This window comes from Rhinopithecus roxellana, chromosome 14, assembly GCF_007565055.1.
Source record: "Rhinopithecus roxellana isolate Shanxi Qingling chromosome 14, ASM756505v1, whole genome shotgun sequence".
In the NCBI taxonomy this organism is placed as follows: Eukaryota; Metazoa; Chordata; class Mammalia; order Primates; family Cercopithecidae; genus Rhinopithecus; species Rhinopithecus roxellana.
In genome coordinates this window covers 102,939,716-102,959,370 of record NC_044562.1, presented here as the reverse complement: position 1 = coordinate 102,959,370, position 19,655 = coordinate 102,939,716, and the positions used below count along the sequence as shown (strand labels likewise).

General features: G+C 35.6%; 1 protein-coding gene across 15 annotated transcripts in view; it reads left to right on the top strand.

Annotated features, from left to right (window-relative positions):
- The window catches only part of SLC4A10 (solute carrier family 4 member 10), a 391,444-nt gene that overhangs the window by 164,919 nt on the left and 206,870 nt on the right, over positions 1 to 19,655 (top strand). The window lies entirely within an intron of this gene.

Sequence of the window (19,655 nt, the reverse complement as noted above, 5' to 3'; positions counted from 1 at the left end):
ATGATTTTTTTAAAAATTCTTTCATTTCAATTTAATCTATTAATACTTTAGATCTCATTCTCAGGGAAAAGTTACTTTATTGCATGTAAAGTAATTGCAAATAGAATATAGTTTACAATTTTCTTCCAAATTAAGCTTGCACCTGGATAAAAATATTTTTAAGTGCCCAACAATATTTAGATATTATTTGCCATGTTTCTGTTTTCATAGGAAGAGATTACATGTTTAATAAAAAAATGCATCTCTAAAAGGATAATCTGACTTTGTAAAATTATAAATTCTAATTTTCAGTCAAAACAACCCTGAATGTGAACTTATCAGAATCTTGTCTGAGTGATTACAACCCCCTCCCCCAACCTTAAAAAACACACCACCAGCCCCACTCTCCACCAGTATGGCCAAACCAAAGGAAACGAGAAGCAGGAACATAGCTACACAGGTCAGAGCCAAATATTAAGAGTAAAAATGGTATCTTGAGCTTTCGGAACCACAAATTTTCAAAGTGAGTCAGGGGACAGAGTAGCAGCTCCATTTTCAAACAGAAGTAACTACATTTTTCTAATCAACTGCTGTGTTATGGAGCATAAACTGCAGGAAATGATGGATTAATGTCATTTTATGTATCAGATAAGCAGGAGGAAGTATCAGTGGTGTGCTTTATTTGGTGAGTCAATCTTGATAAACATATTCAATAAACAGCTTCCACTTATGTCCTTTAATGCAGTACAATGCTTTTTAAAAAAATATTCAACTTGTGTGTACATCAACCAGAAAATGTTCTATATAAAAACTATTTTGCTTGGGTTTTGAGATGAATGTTTCATATCTATATATGTATTAAAATTATTTAAATACGAGGAAAAAGAACTTGTTTGCTGTTGGTAATGAAATCATGTTTAATTATAGTAGCTGAAAAAAATGTGCCAAGGGTAAACAAACTTGTTTAATGCTATTAGTCTTCAGGTGAGAACAGTTGCTTGAAGAGTTGGGGACACTGGGAGCAACATAGATGGTCAATGAAAAAATGATGGAAGATTAATGTCACCCATGTGTGGAGTAGGAAACCTTCCTCCTCACCACAAACACACCAATTCAGGAACAATTCACAGAAAAATTCCCTTTGTGGGAAATCCAGCAACTAATTGAAGGGCTCCTGCACCCTGGGCGAATGCAAAATGAGATCCATTGAAGCTGGTGAGGATATTCAGGACAGCTGTCTGCCAAAATTTCTACCCCCAACGCAACACCATACTGGGAAAAGAGTCCCAGCTCTCAGCTTCTCCCAGAGGAGGTTTGGGCATCCAATACCCCACCTTCGGTGAGGGCTACCCAAAGGACTGGCTTCTATGTTCTCTGTCTTAAAGTGCTAATGGTGTGGAATTATCTCGCCACCTGGGGGAGAACAGAGATGGTGGCTTAGATTGATTAAACAGAGATGGTAGCCGCTATAGCTTTTCCTCCCTAGCTCAGAGCATAGAGCCGGCAAACAAAATCCCTACCTTTCAGCTTCTCCCTGGGGATGGAAAGAGTTGGTACATACATTAAACTTTCCAGGGGTTTTCCAAAGGATTGGCTGAAATCCCAAAGAATTCAGTCTCACTCATCCTGGTGCACTCACAAGACCTGGCAAACCCTAGACACCTGGGGCTACAATAAATACACAAGCAAATGAGTTGAACAGGCAATAGGTTTAAGAGGCTTTAGAATCTCTGCCTGGACTTATTGGTGGGGATCTTCCATATGAGGCCAACTCTTTGTGAAGACTGAGAGAGAAGGCGGCTTTATCTGATGCAAAGACACTATCTCTTTTGGCTTATATAGTTTATGTTGAGAAATCCACTGCTAGTTTGATGGAATTTCCTTTATAGGTGACCTGACCCTTCTCTCTAACTCTCTTTAAGATTTTTTCTTTAGCATTGACCTTGGTTAGTCTGATGACTATATGCCTTGATGATGTTTATCTTATATAGTATCTTGCAGATGTTCTCTGAATTTCTTTTATCTGGAAGTCTACCTCCCAGCAAGATCAGGAAAATTTTTCTGAATGATTCCTTTAAATACGTTTTCCAAATTGCTTACTTTTCCTTCTTTCTCAGGAATACTTATAAGCTATAGGTTTGGTCAATTTACATAATCCCATCTTTCTCAAAGGCTTATTTTTAAAATGCTTTTCTATTTATTTTTGTCTGACTGGATTAATTTGAAAGAACAATGTTTAAGCTCTGAAATTCTTTCTTCTACTTGGTCTAATCTTTTGTTAATGTTTTCAATTGTATTTGGAAATTACTTTTGTGAATTTTTTATTTTCAGAAGTTCTATTTTTTAAAATATAGCTATGTTTTCTTTCATTTTCTGAGTTGTTCTTCTGGTTTCTTTTATTGGTTTTCAACATTCTCTTGGATATAATTGCACTTCTTTAGAATCCGTATCTTGAATTCTTTATCAGTCATTTTTTTTGTTTAGGATCCATTGCTAGAAAGCTAGCCAGATCCTTTGGCTAGCTTTAAAACACTGTCTTTTTATACCACTGGAGTTCTTGCACTGATTCCTTCTCATGCGAAGGAGTTGTTGCTTCTAAGTTTTGAATTTGCTATTGTTTGAATGGGACTTTAGCATGTTTATTCTTTTTTCCCTTGAGGGTATGGCTGTGGTATATGTTGTGTGTGATTACTTGGCTTCTTTTCTGGGGCTTTCACTGTGCCAAGACTCTGCATGGGCTCCTTGGTTATGGATAGCCTTTATGTGGTGGCTTTCTCAAATGCTGCTTGTTGTAGACATGTATCAGGCATATGCGCCAACACACTATCTTCTGTGTAACTAGGAGAGCAGAGGTCTCAGGAAACTTATCTTGTACACTAGTACTATACCCTTCTGACAGTAAGTTTTTTATTTGGTGTTGCAATTCAGTCTCCAGTCAAGTAGGTGGTGCTTAAGAGTAAGAATCCACTCACCCTCAGGCAGTCTAATGATGAATGAAGACACGGTCCTAATTGAGGTTAGTGTAGGGAGCTTGTGTTGGAGTGAACTGGTCTTGGTGATAGAGGCAGGGGGCTGCATTAGCCCCTCATCCTGGGCAGGCAGGAATGTGGTCCGTTTTCCTATCACACATCTCTCTGTCACAGGGCTCATGATCTTCAGCACATAGACATTGCTCTTTGGCTCCCAGGCTAAAGTGAAACTGAGGTCTGCAGAATTGCCCCTCTGGTGGCTACCACCAAAATGGGTTCAGGGCAGAGCCTCTTCCTGCGGGCCAGAGCAAATAGCTCTTTAACTTGTCTGCCCTTTATTGCTGGGACACTGCCATTCTGTGTAGGGATGGGGAGACAGGTCCCACCCTTCATGCATGCCTGGGTGGCATTGGCTCACTTTCAGTGAGGTGTAGCTGCCACGAAGAGTGCTGGAAAGGCTGTCTCCAAGTGCACTCACGTCAGCCCTCAGCAGGAAAAGCCTCTGCTGCATCCGCAAGAGTGCACGAGGGGAGCAGGAGATGACTCGCTCTCCTCGGCTGTTTCCAGCCACCACTGCCACCCCGTTCAGCCATTGGCTGTGTTTCCTTTTCCAAAGTGGGGCTTTGGCAGACTGTTTTCTGCCCTCCCATAGGAGTGGCCTGCACTGAGGCCTAGATTTCCACGGAACCTGCAGCTCCCCAGAGACCCGCCAGTCTCCTGCAGTTGCCAAAGTCAGAACGGGTTCTGAGGTATGTTTGCAGGGGATCTGGTAGTGTGGCAACACAAGGACTGAGGTTCCCTGGACAGGGCAGTGGCCCATAATGAATGCACAACCAGTGTGGCACCTGCTCTCTCAGGGCCTGAAGGGAATGTGGGAACACCAGCACGAGCTGGCCACCTGAGGCTCCCACCCCAGAGAGTTCCCAAATTGCCACCAACTGCATTGCCTAGGATTTCAAGGGCAGAGGGGTTCTGTGACAATTTGTCAGCCAGCAGTTTGTCACAGGAGTGAGGGGCAGAGAAGCACCCCAACCTACCCTTTACATGGGACTCCGAGTTCCTCACGGGACAGTGTCTGCCAGACTTTTGCTACTTTCCTTGTCTGCACCCCAGTTTCTTCCTGTGGGCTCTCTGAAAGGTCGTGGCTCTCTTCCTTCAGCTTTCCATTTGGATCATGACCATTCAACTGTAACTTTGATCTTTCTACAAACTGACGTCTGACATCCCTAGTCAGTTATCTTGAAAAAAAAAAAAAAAACTACACTAAAGTTATAAAAATAAAAGTAATTGCACTGTGACATTACAAAGGCTACCATATCACTAGGTGACAAGAATTTTTCACCTCATTATAGTCTTATGGTACCACTGTTTTATATGTGATCCATCATTTGACTGAAACATCATTATGTATGACTGTACATAACAAATTGCCAATATAATTAGAAAGTGGATTCTACTTCTGGAAATCAATGTTGTCTTCACAGAGACAGAGGTGGGCTTTGAAGGATAAATAGGTGTTAAGAAGGCAAAGAAGGAAGGATCTGTTATATTCTGGAAATGACAAATATGATGTGGCTAAAGCATTGGGATTGTGTCTCGGGGCATAAAATGTGACTGGATATAAAGTTTAAATCTTTACATGAGGTAGGTCAAATTGTGGAGAATGAATTAATCCTTGAAGTCACTCTATGAGATAAGGACATTATTATCTCCATTTCACAGATAAGGGAACTAAGGCACAGAAGATTAAATAACTTAAATATGTCACCTGACTGGTAAGTGATATGGCAAGGATTCAAACCCACAAGGAAGACTTGTACATATTTATTGACTTTTTCATGACAATTTTTATAAAGGTGAGAATATTCTATTATAAAGCAATAAGGAATTTGATATTTAATACCCATATCACAATAGTTTTACAAATGTTTTAGCAAAAGTTTTAGAGTTAGAAAATTCCCATTGAACTAAGATTTATCCCCATAATTAGGAAAGCCACTCTCCCATTGGAGACTACTTTTATTATAGCCTCATGTTCTCTTACTTTAAGTTATCTTGTCTGCTGTACCACAAAATAAAAGTCTTATAATTTCCTTATTTCAAATGTTTTTCCTTTGAAAAAGAAAGAACCATTTTTTTCTGATATTATTGGTTGATTAATTTTTGTGCAACTTAGTAGTACTAATATAGGATCAATGTCAACTGGTGGAGCAATTCTAAGGGTGTTTGCTCCATTAGTAATAACCAGTGGAGTTAATTAATTACACAGGGTTCATTTGAAATTGTAGGTTTTGCCTGTCAAACACTGGATATCTTAGGATGATAAATGTGGAGATGGACTAATACTGAATATTTCATTTCAGAAAATACAGCCAATAGTAAATTTCAGCCTTTTATTGAGCTATCTTTGACACATCTTATAATAAACTGTTCTGTTTATCAATGGGTATCCTAGGAATAAGAACTAAGTAAGAGACAATTATTTTAAAGTCTTAAATAATAGAATTTACTTTTGTGTGGGCAAAAGACACAAGTAGACACTTCTCAAAAGAAGACATACAAGCGGCCAAAATAGGAAAAACAAAAAGCTCAACATCACTAATCATTAGAGAAATGCAAATCAAAACTTCAATAAGATATCATCTCACACCAGTCAGAATGGCTATTATTAAAACGTCAAGAAACAACAGATGCTAGTGAGGTTGTGGAGAAAAAGGATTCCTTTACACTATTGGTAGAAGCATAAATTAGTTCAACCATTGTGGAAGACAGTGTGGCAATTCCTCAAAGACCTAGAGGCAGAAATACCATTTGACCCAACAATGCCATTATTGTGTACATACCCAAAGGAATATAAATCATTCTATTATAAAGATACATGCATGCATGTGTTCATTGTAGTGCTATTCACAATAGCAAAGACATGGAATCAACTTAAATGCCCATCAATGATAGACTGGCTAAAGAAAATGTGGCACATATATACCCTGGAATACTATGCAGCCATAAAAAGGAACAAGATCATGTCTTTTGCAGGGACCTGGATGGAACCGGAAGCCATTACCCTCAGCAAACTAAAGCAGTAACAGAAAACCAAATACCACATATTCTCACTTATAAGTGGGAGTTGAATGAGAACACATGGACACATGAGAGGAAACAACACACACTGAAGCCTGTTGGAGGGCAGGAGGTGGGAGGAGGGAGCACTTCAGGAAGAACAGCTGATGGATGCTGGGCTTAATACCTAGGTGATGGGTTGATATGTGCAGCAAACCACTATGGCACACATTTATCTATGCAACAAACCTGCACATCATGCCCTTGTACGTCTGAACTTCAAAATAGAAGTTGGAGATTAAAATAAGAATTTACTTTTGTTCCAAAATTAACTCTCAGATGTTCCATGTTTCATCATTTTATTTTTTCACATAATCTGTGTATGTGACTCACATCAGTTTATTTTGGTATATAATTTATTTCTGATATTTTGTTTATTTGAAATGAGAGGTAACTGGGTAATTATCTATACTCTGCTTTACCATGTATTTTATTTCCAAGTAAATTTGAAAAATCTGAAGTATTTTCCTAAATTTGATCATGGCTTATTTGACAGTTTACAAGTACTTAAAGGCATGTGTTTGCATGTGGATAATAACAAAGAGCTAAGAAATCTTACAAAAGTATAGTTTCATAATTTGGGGGTCTTAGTTATACATTTTACATCTCTAGGTTAGGAACTCATATTGTTAATCTCCCTTCATAGTTCCTTATAACTAAACTCTGTTTAGTATGATTTTCTGCTTCTCAGAGGCATAATAACTCACTATTTGGTATATTTTCTCTTTAATGTGACATATGACATGTTTTCTGTGGATATGGAGAACTGTGTATTTGTGTGCATATGTATATATAATGTTTTCAACCAATCACTATTTCAGAGAAAAAAATAGATGAAAAGAAACTTGTTTTCATTACATTAAATACAATCCTATACATATTAAGAGGAAGTTTTATAGCAAGAACTTGTTCCTTTAATCATTATTTTTCTTGAAAATTATTTAATACTTTTAAGACAAGCCACAAATGACCAAAGTCTCTTAATATTAACCACATAGATTTATATTAACACTATATTTTTGTTTTGAATTTTCTAGACATCTGAGACTTAAATATGTTCTTATTTAGTTAAAGAGTTTAATAGTATGGGAGTAGTACTATGAAGGTGACATTGTGAAGGAGATCAACTTAGTTTACTTTTTGACTGAATTCTTAAATCTCTATTTCACCTGTCTCCCTCCTGGAACTATAGCTTAAAACTCCTCAGCTGCATACAGTACATAGCCTTCACAGGTTATCTCCTTTCTATAAAGTCCTCTCACAATATAAACAGGTGTAGCTACGAGTCAGTTAGGACATGTCTTAAGAAAGTATTAGCAGGCCGGGCGCGGTGGCTCAAGCCTGTAATCCCAGCACTTTGGGAGGCCGAGACGGGCAGATCACGAGGTCAGGAGATCAAGACCATCCTGGCTAACCCGGTGAAACCCCGTCTCTACTAAAAATACAAAAAACTAGCCGGGCGAGGTGGCGGGCGCCTGTAGTCCCAGCTACTCCGGAGGCTGAGGCAGGAGAATGGCGTGAACCCGGGAGGCGGAGCTTGCAGTGAGCTGAGATCCGGCCACTGCACTCCAGCCCGGGCGACAGAGCAAGACTCCGTCTCTAAAAAAAAAAAAAAAAAAAAAAAAAAAAAAAAAAAAAAAAAGAAAGAAAGTATTAGCACTCACCAATATTAATTCAATGCTAATAGGGTACTGAGCCAAACACGGAGGACACTGAGTCAAATTTCCATTTCACATTCTTCATTCTCCAAGAAGGTTTAGATACTGCTGCTGCCAATAGGGTGATTGAGCTCTAGAACCCTTTGGGAAAAATAAATTACTGTGGCCACTTTGCACATAAATGTTTAAATTTAAAATAGCAATTGATATAAATTCTGATAATAATGAATAAATATTAAATAATAATTGAAAGTGATGATGTTCTTGGTTTGGGGGATGATACTCATAATCTTAGCAGTACCAGAATCATTGCAACCTTAATAGGATTAATTACATTTTGGAATATCAGTATTCCGAGATTACTATTTTGAATGTTCTCTTTTATATTTTCTCCAAGTAAACTTTTTGCTTCCTCATTGTTTTTTAGAAATTATATTTTTTTAAATTGACAGATAAAATTTTATGTATTTATTGTATACAACATGATGCTTTGAAATATATATGCATTCTAGAATACTTAAGTATAGCTAATAAACATATGCCTTACCTCACATAGTTATTATTTTTGTAGTGAGAATACTTATCCACTCTCACTATTTTTCAGGAATACAATATGGTATTAACTATTGTCACTATGCTGTACAATAGATCTCTTGAACTTATTTCTGCTGTCAAACTAGAATTTTATATCCTTTGACTAGCATTACCCCAGCCCCTTCCTCAGCCCCCCAAGTGCCCCAGGCCCTAGTAGCCATTATTCTATTCTCTAGTTCTATGTGTTTGCCTCCCCATTCTATCTTCCCTGTTCCTCACTACCTAGTCATTCCTAGTGCCCACAGTGTGTTACAGCTGCCGAAAGCACGGTGAAAAAGTATGTTTTCTTACCTTCTCTCTCTCTTCTTAATGCGTTTCAGGTGGGAAGATAATTTAAAAAACCCAAAATGATTGAAATCATTATTAGCAGAAAGTAAAATTTTAATTTCCTGCTGGTACAATAAGCTTTTGTCTGGTCTCTGGGGCAGGAAGATTATGAATATTCTTTTTTGCCACTTTCAAACTGCTTCTAAATGCCTCAGGTACATTTGTAATACAAAAATATGGCAGCCTAATTAGCAAAATAATTTCTAATTTTGAGCTAAATTATATAAGATTATGCCTGTTTTTCTGTTGCATAATTCAATTTGTTTCCTGTAATGATAATTGCCATGATTGACTTAGAGGACGATATAGCATTAAAAATATTTTATGACATCACAGTGATTAATCCAAAACTATCAGCATCAATAAAGTTAATAATATTGTTCATGAAAACAAAGGTCATGTTTATGAAATTGAAACATTGTTTATATGTGAGTGGCCTATTTTTCTCATGCTACTGCACTAATTTTCTCTTACGGTTTATAAATATGAATCCTAAATATTAAAGTAGTGCTATTTATTGCCAACTCTAGTGGTCTTCTGTCCTTAGCCTTTTTGAATTCACAAAATTCCTGTAAGCTGTAGACTATTTTCCCCAACTTACAAATAAAGAAATTGAGGTTCAAAAAAGTAACTTGCCGATAAATAGGTTCTAGAGATCTACTATACAGCATAGTGCCTATAGCTAACAATACTGTATTGTATACTTAAAGTATTCCAAGAAGGTGAATCTTATGTTGTATTCTTACCATGCACATACAAATAATAATAATGATAGTAAAGGCATTAGGAAGCTTTGGGATGTGATAGATGTATTTCCACATGTAAGTGCTGTAAGAGTTCACATGGGTATAACTCAAGTGCCCCAGATGTGTCCTGTGGCCCTTCTGTATTGAATATACATAAGGTAAACACACTGAAGAAGATGGATATATGAAAAAGTCTAATATGCCAGCCTAATTAAGTTAAATTGGGTATAGAACATTGTCAACAACAAGAAAAGGAATATTAGGTTGTTCCATCTCTATGTTCACACCAAGCATGAGGCAGCAACGTTCTAATAATCCTCCTGCTCTTCCCCCTTGCCTCCTCAATAGCCTTAATTTGTAGCATTTGCCAATATCTGTCGTTAAATATTTTCTCTATGGCCAATTTTATACCACTGAGGTGTTTTCACTGAACATAAAGTTAGGAAGAGATGCATGTAACTGGCACAGGTGAGCTGTGGTAAGCCAGTTCTAGCATACCACTGCTGCCAGCTTATCTATGGTAGAGTGTAAGCCATAGTTTTCATCAAAAGTGTCCTGTAAAAAAAATCATTGAAAAATGAGAAATGCAGTTTCAATTGTGTCAATATAAGTCAATTTTTATTGAAATGAACATTGAAGATGGTACTTTTTTTTAAACTTCCTGATTAAAACAGATGAAGTATGTTAATATGTGTCCCTGGGCCCTCTGTGTTCTTGTGCCTCCCTTCACAAAGCATGCTGTTTTTCTGTACTTGCCAATACATATCTTGTCTTCTCTCCTCTGTTTTTGACTATTTCAGCTCACTCCAGCTTAAAATGCTGTGGAAAAGGCTTTAGATTTTGTGTCATTCATTTATTTATTCAAAAAACACTTATTGAGCTTTTAATATGCCAGGTACTGAGAATATAAACATAATTAGACCATGCTACAGCCTATCATAGGCACTATACACTTGATTATATAATTTTATTAAATTGAAATTTTGAAAAGATTTATAAGGAAGCATAAGGTGTTAAGAATGTACACTGGCAGTTATAAGTGATAAATTTAGATTTGGTAGATCTGATTTTGAACTTTGATTCAGTCTCTGATTGTATGGCTTGGGGGAAATTGCTCTTGTTTTTTAACTTGAGGGATGATTGACATGTAAAAATCTGTAGATATTTAATGTATACAACTCAATGAGTTTGGAATATACACCCATGGGATCATTACTAGCATCAAAGCCACAGATATATCTATCACCTCCCAAAACTTCCTAATGCCTTTATTTTTATTATTATTGTTATTATTATTTGTGTGTGTGTGTGTGTGTGTGTGTGTGGTAAGAACACAACATAAGATTCATCCTCTTGGAATACTTTAAGTATACAATGCAGTATTGTTAGCTATAGGCACTATGCTATATAGTAGATCTCTAGAACCTATTTATCGGCAAGTTACTTTTTTGAACCTCAATTTCATTATTTGTAAGTTGGGGAAAATCATCCACAGTTTGCAGGGATTTTGTGAAGATTAAATGAGAAAATATAAATAAAACACATAGCATAGTAGATGGTACATTGTAGATTTTCTATAAAGGCTAGTTTCTTTTTTTTAACTCTAAACTCTTATAGCTATCTTAAGTGCCAAATGAATCGGCATTTATTTATATTCTGCCTTGGATTTTGTTTGCCTTCTCTAGTATCCTCAGCTTGTACCTTTACGCAGTTTCTTATACATAGTTTGTTGTTCCTATCAACATTGATCACAATATAGTATCAATACTTTTTGATTCCTGATTCTTAATTTGCCTGCCCGTTGAGATATTGGTCATAAGTCAATATTTTCCCATTATTTTCCATTTTGAATCGGTTTCCTGGTACTTTCAATTTTATATTTTATATCCTGTCCATCTGTCTTTTATAATTTTTAATTTTTCTTCCAAATAAATTTTAGCACTCAGCTATTGCTGTGTCACAATCCGTTTCCAAACTCAGTGGCTTCAAACAGCAACAATTTTATTTAGGTCATAATTCTGTAGGTTGTGAATTCGGGCTGGACTCAGCTAGTTAGTTCTTCTAATGTGAGTCAGCTGGCGCCTGCTTCTACAGTCAGCTGATGGTTTCACAAGTGAGGCTGGCTGGTTTGTGAAGTCCTCAGCTGGATGACTGCCAGCTCGGGCTTCTCTCTCCATGGTCTCTGATCATCCAGCCGACTAGGCTGAGCGTGTTTACATGGTGGTATAAGTTCCAGAAGCAACAGCGGGTAAGAAGTTATGCATAAGAACTCTTCAAACCTCTGTTTGTGTCACATTTGCTAATGCCCCATTGATCCAGATTCAAGGGTTGGAGGAATATATACCAACTCTTGATGGAAGAAGCTGCTAAAATATTGTGGCCATTTTAAAAATGATCTACCACATTATCTATGTATTTTTCATTTGTAAACATCTATACAGAAATGCCAAGTGTTTTTATCTTTGCTTTCAGATATTTTAATTGTTTCACAGTTGAATTTCATAAACTTTCCTCATGGAAATCTGTTTTTCTCCTCAGCAACTCCTCAGTTTTTCCAGGCAAGCCTTTCTGTTCTTAATTACTGTAATTTTCAGAATGAGCTACTTTCTACATGTGCACGTCTTTTAAATTAATATAATACAAAACTAAATCTGGAAAATTTTAGTTTTACATTTTTTGTTCATTTCCTAACCTATTTCCCTGAAGCAAAGTGACAGGGCTGTTCAGAATTTATAATTTAATTAAGATGAGATTGGGGAGGTAAGGAAGTACCACTTTCTCTTTTGCATTCATTTTTTAAGGATCTCGGGACATATGTTGATCTATTTTCTCTCTCTCCCTTGCAAATTAAAACAACAAAATGTTTTAAAATACATGTTTTAAAATAATAGTGAAATTGCAAGCTTTGCTGATTATAAAAATGTATGCTCTATCTCATCTCGCCTTTTCTTCCCTGCTCTAATACGAATTTCACATTATCCCCTCAATTGCTCTTTTATTTTTGCTCACATTATCTCCTTTTTCTAAACTTTTCATTCCTCTGCTGATGTAAAACCTGTTTATTGTTTAAGAGCAACTCAAGTCCTACTTCCTCCATGAAATTTTCACTGAATGCCCAGGTTATGCTTGATTTTACTCTATTGTGAACTCCTACAGCATTTAATGGCTGGTACCACACAGTAACATTTGCTTCATTACAGGTTGGTATTGTTTAATGCTTTTAATGTGTATTTTTAATTTGTATTATTTGCTGCTGTTTTCATTGCTGGGCTTGATTCATTAGCCACTTTTTTTTTTTTTTTTACTGATTTGTGCTCCTGGCTCTCTAAGTGTGTAATTTCCAGGATTAAGCTGTTTTATAATATACCAAAATTGGGAGTTCTCATGTCATTTTTTTTTAAGAAAACACATATTAGGTTTCATTCACTTATTCAAGATACATTAAACGCTTATTATGTTTCAAGATTAAAAATGAACACTATCTCAAGATACCAAGTTAATTCAGTTGCTATATTTTGCTCAAGACAGTGTTATAAACTTGTAAGAAACAGTATTTTTGAAAATGTACCACAGTACCTTTTAAACTAGTAAATCTCAGTTAGTGGCCCTTTTGATGAGCAACTTTAGGACTTTCAAGATTTCTAATTTCTTTCTAGAATAGTCATAGTCATGAAGCCTTTTGTTTTATAATGATTACAAATACCTTCCCAGGGTCATGTGACTATGACCAGCACTAGTTTAACACTGTCTTTTTCTTTTAGCAAAACAACACAAGGAACAATGTTGCAGTAGCCTAATAATACCTCTTTGCTATAAACACTCACTCCCATCCTCTCTGTCTCTTTGTTTCTCTGTTACTCTCCCTTAGTAGAAATTTTCCATTGGACTTCGAGTGCTTTGATGTATTATGATCAATGATGACTTGTGTTTTCTGACTCTGTTAGAGTCTTCATGGAATTAAAGATTATATGCTTATTCAGCTTAATGTACTTGACCTTTTCGTATGATTGACACATCTAAATTTCTGTAGCAACTCATCATTATGCAACAGCTGTGTTATATTCATTTCATGTAAAAAACAAAAACAAAAGACATACCGTTCTCTTCAAGAGCAGATACCTTGACCCCTTCCCTCCCAGCTAAATGAAGGAGAATAGTTTATCAACAACATTATTAATCAGTTTCCAAACATGTCTCTTTCCTCACTGCATTTTGTAAATATTCAGTATACTGTGACCATAGTCACATCAAGAATCATTTCAATAATGGTCTTTATTATATAATTAAAATATTCAATAATTCTGAGTCTGCTGAACATAATAATATACACACAAGTGTCAAACATCTGGGATTTGTTAGCAACATTTGTGCTCAGAAAATAATATATACAAACCTTTGATTTTCTTAATGATGAAACTCTATTTTGTCTGAATTGACATATGTATCTTTAAGTTAAAGAGAGAAAAGACCTTGACATTTTTCTGTGACTTTTCCATATCAATAGCTGTGTTCTACCTGCGTTTATTTTTCTCAGAATTCATTATGAATTCTGTATAGGCCTTTGGAAGGCCTATACAGGCTTTGTAACAGAGATTCTACAGGAAAAAGTTTTGGTTAACTGTTTTGGTTAAGTGTTTGTTGAAGAAGGCATTCTAGATAAGGTTTTACAAGACAAAAGAAAAGAATCAACTTATTTTAGTTCTGAGCCTGAATTGTGGAAATGGTACTAACTGCAGATAAATTCTGAATAAATTCTAGTGTTCTCTGCTTATCTCAATAAATCTTTTATTTTAATGATACTGTTCCATGCTCACTAACGTTTTCAAAACATATTCATATCTAAATGGTTTTGTATTCTTATTAAATTTCGGATTTTTAGCATTATATAAAGTTAATTTTGTTGACTATTTTATTAATTTAAGAAATGTCCACTTGAAAGGACTCCCTCCTTTAATTAAATTTTTGGCCTTTATTTATAAAATAAAAATTATTCTTTATATATTCTTGAAAAGTAAATCAGATTGGGATTAATAATTGTCAAGTCATTTTAGAACCATGATATCTATCATTAAATTTCTTGAATTTTTTGCCTTCTCAACTGATAGCTATTAGGGTAAAAAATTCAATTATGGATATTGGAAAAATTGATGGTAATATTAATCTGATATGTTATTTCTGTACTATTTTTTTACAGGACCTGAGGGGATTCTCTAGTTCTTTAGGCCAGTGTTATAATGTTAGGATTTAGAAAAGATGGTAATATAGAGAGAAACAGGAAGAAAATGAAATGGGACAGGAAAATATCATTCCGACTTCTTATTCCTTCCTCTAAGTCACTAGCATTGTGAAGGGAAAAGGGAACTAACATGTATTAGTGTCTACCGTGTAACAGGCATCATCTTTCATATTTTATATTTATTATATTAGCTCATGTAATCTTTGTAGAAAATCTCCTAAATCTATTAGTAAGTCTTTAATATCTATGTTTATTTATTTTTCCTGAAAGCAAATGAGATTTTTGGATCAAGACAGACAATTATTATTGCTTATAGCAATATCCACCTTGGAAAGAAGGCACACAGTTATGTACACATGAGGGGAGCCCTGAAATTATGAATCTGGGAATTTATATAGGAATTACTATATAAACTCTTTATATAGGAATTACTGTATAAACTCTTTATATAGTAAATGGTCTTCTTCTGTCTTCTCCTTTTCTGGAAGAGGAAGAGAAACCTTATCTCCCTTATATAAAATAAGCAAATCTTCAGGGGAGAGAATGAGAAGGTCCCAGTTTAAACCCTTTGAAATGTAAACCAGTAGCTGTGGGATTTTTTTCTCCTTTGAAATGTGAACACAGAGCTGTAGAAAATAAGTGTCTGCATATCTCTGAAGGTCTCTGTCTATTCAGTGCACATTTAATCCAGATTTCAGTCTGTCTTGCTTTATAAGTCCCTAACCATGCAGAAGCATGAAAACGTTTTCTCCATAGTTCCACAATCATGAATTTTAGCAGTTTTAGGGTACTGTTGCTATAAAATTGTGGCTATTAGCTTGTTTCCATTCCTTTCATAAAGTGTTTAGTAGCATAATGCATTATTAGGTCTACTATCTATCTATTATACTTGAAAATCATCCTCTCTATGTAAAAGATATATTTATTCAATGGATATTTATTGAGCACCAAAAACTGTCAAGCATTGTTCTAGGTATTTGGGATATATCAGTGGACAAATCAAAGATACCTGCCTTGCTTATATGGAGGGGTTATAATTATTGCCAATGAAAAGCCTAGGATGAAATATCATTGGAAGATTAAAGTTTAAGGAACTGAAAGGCCAGAATATCACAAGAATCATCTATATGTGTTTCAAAATCTTACGAATTAAGGCTGTACTAAAGAGAATGACAGTATGCAAAGAGCTCAAATGGTTGAGTGGGAATTACCTGGACCTTAGTGGATAACAGCAACCATGAGGCAAAGTATGTAGTGAGTAATGTCGACCATGAGATTTACATCTGAAGGATGTCAGGAAGGATATGGGGAAATGGTCTAAAAATGTGAGAATGGAGCAAAGAAATGCCACTTTGCTTATTCCACTCACCCAGCCGGAGGTCACAGGAACAAGACTGACACCTTTCCATCTTGCATAAGAACTGTTGGAGAGAAGCAGCCATCACTGAGAGATTGTAGGGGAGGCATTTTCCTCCAGAGAAAGACAGGTTTATGTTTGAGCTAGGAAAGTAAAGGTAACACTTAGAAAATTGATTTTTGGCTCACTAGAAGGGTTTCAGCAGTTGGGAGAGAACAAAGGTGATTTTCACCAGCTTGTAACTTTGCATGTATTAAATGTGTTGCAAAACTAATGAAACATACTGTCTTTTCTCTTGATTTATCTGATAATATAGAAATGGTGTCACCTGTAATCATTGTTACCATATTTCCTGAGACCATTTTCTTATTCTCATATAACTTTTCTACTTGTTTCTTCTTTATTTGTATTTTTTCTCCTTTTTTAATTTTGCTCTTTTTATCATTTCTCTCTCTTCATATCCTACTTACCTCTTCATCTTTTTTGCCCAGCTTCTCTCTTAATATTTTTTGTTCTTTACTATTTCTCTTATCATTCTATTTCAAAATTACACCATCTGCTGTTTTCTCCAACCCCTGGCACCTCACTTTAGCTGTAGTTGGGACTGTGCAATATGCCATCACACAGGTAGTACTAATTTTGACAGGTAGCATCTCTACTTCAAACAAAGAAAGCTTTAACCAAAAAGGAATTACAGGAGAGAAGACAGTGTTCTCCCCAGCTGATGCTAACATTGCCACCTACACTTTCAATACTTTCTTCAACAGTTAAGAGGTGGCAACTTATTACTTCCCCAAATTCTCTGTGCTCTGTTGATACGTTTTAAACTCGAAAGGAAGAGAAAGTTGTTCATTAGCTGTGGGACTTAAAATGTGACTTAACTTTTTTGAACCTTTTGTTTCGTGAATGATAAAAAAAAACTTTCTGAATGATATAGCTACTAATATTTTCATTTTATAGATAAAATGGAAGATAAAGTACTTTTTTTTAAAGGTTGCATAAATATAAGTGACAGACTGGATATGAATGTAAGCAGTTGACTCAATCTCAGAGATCATGCTTTTAATGAATATTGTTTCTCACAAAATATAACTTAATATTGTGGTCAATAAAATAATAAATAGGACCAGACACATATATATATACATTAATCCACTTCCTTTTATTTCTTTTTGCCAAAATTGAGCCTTATTGGTAAAGGGCTTTTTGTGCATTTTAATTGTCTATATTTACTCGAACCAATTATAATTTTTCACTTGCCTACATGAATCCATACAGGACAAAAACCTGAATATAGAAACTATTTTTCAGCTTTCAGTTTGCCAGAGGATTGATCTATAATTATTTTTAGGATTATAAAAGATTTATATCCATTATTAAAATTATATAATATCGGATTTTTTTCCAGCAATAAAGGAGTAACTAATTCTATAATTTCATGCCAATCTCACCTCCAATCCTTCTAGAATTTGGAGGTAATTTAACCCTGTGTATAAAAAGTAAATATTTTCTTTTTTGTGTTTTATTGAAAAAAATCATGTAATTTAAGTACAAATATATCCACTAAAGTAGGCAAATTTATTTTAATAGAATTCAGTTATCCCTTTCAAAGAAACACTATCAGTCTAAGTGTTATACATTGAATATTTTAGAAATCTTACAATTTCAATTACATGTCTTCTGAAACTTATTATTATAAGGCTTTGTTTTAGGCCTTCCTTGCTGTATTAGTTGACTGGGGCTGCCAGAAAAAAATACCACAGGCTGGGCAGTTTAAACTACAGAAATAAATTTTCTCACAGTTCTGGAGGCTAGGACACCTAAGATCAAGATGGCTAGCCAGGCAGGTCTCATTCTGAAGATTTCTCTCTTGGCTTGTAGGTGGTTACCATCTCCTCGCATCATTGTGTTACCTCTTTGTGTGCTTGGAGAGAGAGCAAGAGAGGTAGCTCTTTGGTATTTCTTCTTTTAAGAACACTAATTGGATGGATCCAGCCCCACTCCTATGGCCTCATTTAACCTTCATTACCTCTATAAAGGCCCTGTCTCTAAATACAGTCACATTTGGGGTTGGGACTTTAAAATATAAACCTCAGGGGGACATAAACCTTCATCCATAGTATTGCCATTATAATATTTTGTATACTTTGGCACTTAAGAAGGTAAGATTTTTTTTTTTTAACCTAGTAATTTAATGTTTTCTTTAGAGGTTTTTTCCCTAATATGACACTCTCCTATATATAATCTACTTGGTGATATAAATATCCCTTTATTTGCTTGTACTTTCACTTCCTCATAAAGTAAATTTTTCTATAGCTACTAGTGCTATAAATACCTATGAATGTTAGCTTTCTTGGATAGGCTTTACTTTTTAGATCAATTTTAAGTTTATAAAAAAATTGCACAGACCGTTCAGACAGTTCCCATATATTTCCTCTCCCTGCTGCACACAATTTCTCCTCTTACTAACATTTTACATTAGATCAGTACATTTGTTACAATTGATAAAGCAACATTAATAGGTTATTATCAACCAAAGTCCATGGTTTACATTAGGGTTCATTCTGTGTTATACAGTTCTATTGGTTTGGACAAATGTTTTTTTTTTTTTTTTTTTTTTTTTTATTTTTTTTTATTATACTTTAAGTTCTAGGGTACATGTGCATAACGTGCAGGTTTGTTACATATGTATACTTATGCCATGTTGGTGAGCTGCACCCATCAACTCGTCAGCACCCATCAATTCATCATTTATATCATGTATAACTCCCCAATGCAATCCCTCCCTCCTCCCCCCTCCCCCCTCCCCATGATAGACCCCAGTGTGTGATGTTCCCTTCCCGAGTCCAAGTGATCTCATTGTTCAGTTCCCACCTATGAGTGAGAACATGCGGTGTTTGGTTTTCTCTTCTTGTGATAGTTTGCTAAGAATGATGGTTTCCAGCTGCATCCATGTCCCTACAAAGGACGCAAACTCATCCTTTTTTATGGCTGCATAGTATTCCATGGTGTATATGTGCCACATTTTCTTAATCCAGTCTGTCACAGATGGACATTTGGGTTGATTCCAAGTCTTTGCTATTGTGAATAGTGCCGCAATAAACATACGTGTACATGTGTCTTTGTAGTAGACTAATTTATAATCCTTTGGGTATATACCCAGTAGTGGGATGGCTGGGTCATATGGTACATCTAGTTCTAGATCCTTGAGGAATTGCCATACTGTTTTCCATAATGGTTGAACTAGTTTACAATCCCACCAACAGTGTAAAAGTGTTCCTATTTCTCCACATCCTCTCCAACACCTGTTGTTTCCTGACTTCTTAATGATTGCCATTCTAACTGGTGTGAGATGGTATCTCATTGTGGTTTTGATTTGCATTTCTCTGATGGCCAGTGATGATGAGCATTTTTTCATGTGTCTGTTGGCTGTATGAATATCTTCTTTTGAGAAATGTCTGTTCATATCCTTTCCCCACTTTTTGATGGGGTTGTTTGTTTTTTTCTCGTATATTTGTTTGAGTTCTTTGTAGATTCTGGATATTAGCCCTTTGTCAGATGAGTAGTTTGCAAAAATTTTCTCCCATTCTGTAGGTTGCCTGTTCACTCTGATGGTAGTTTCTTTTGCTGTGCAAAAGCTCTTAAGTTTAATTAGATCCCATTTGTCAA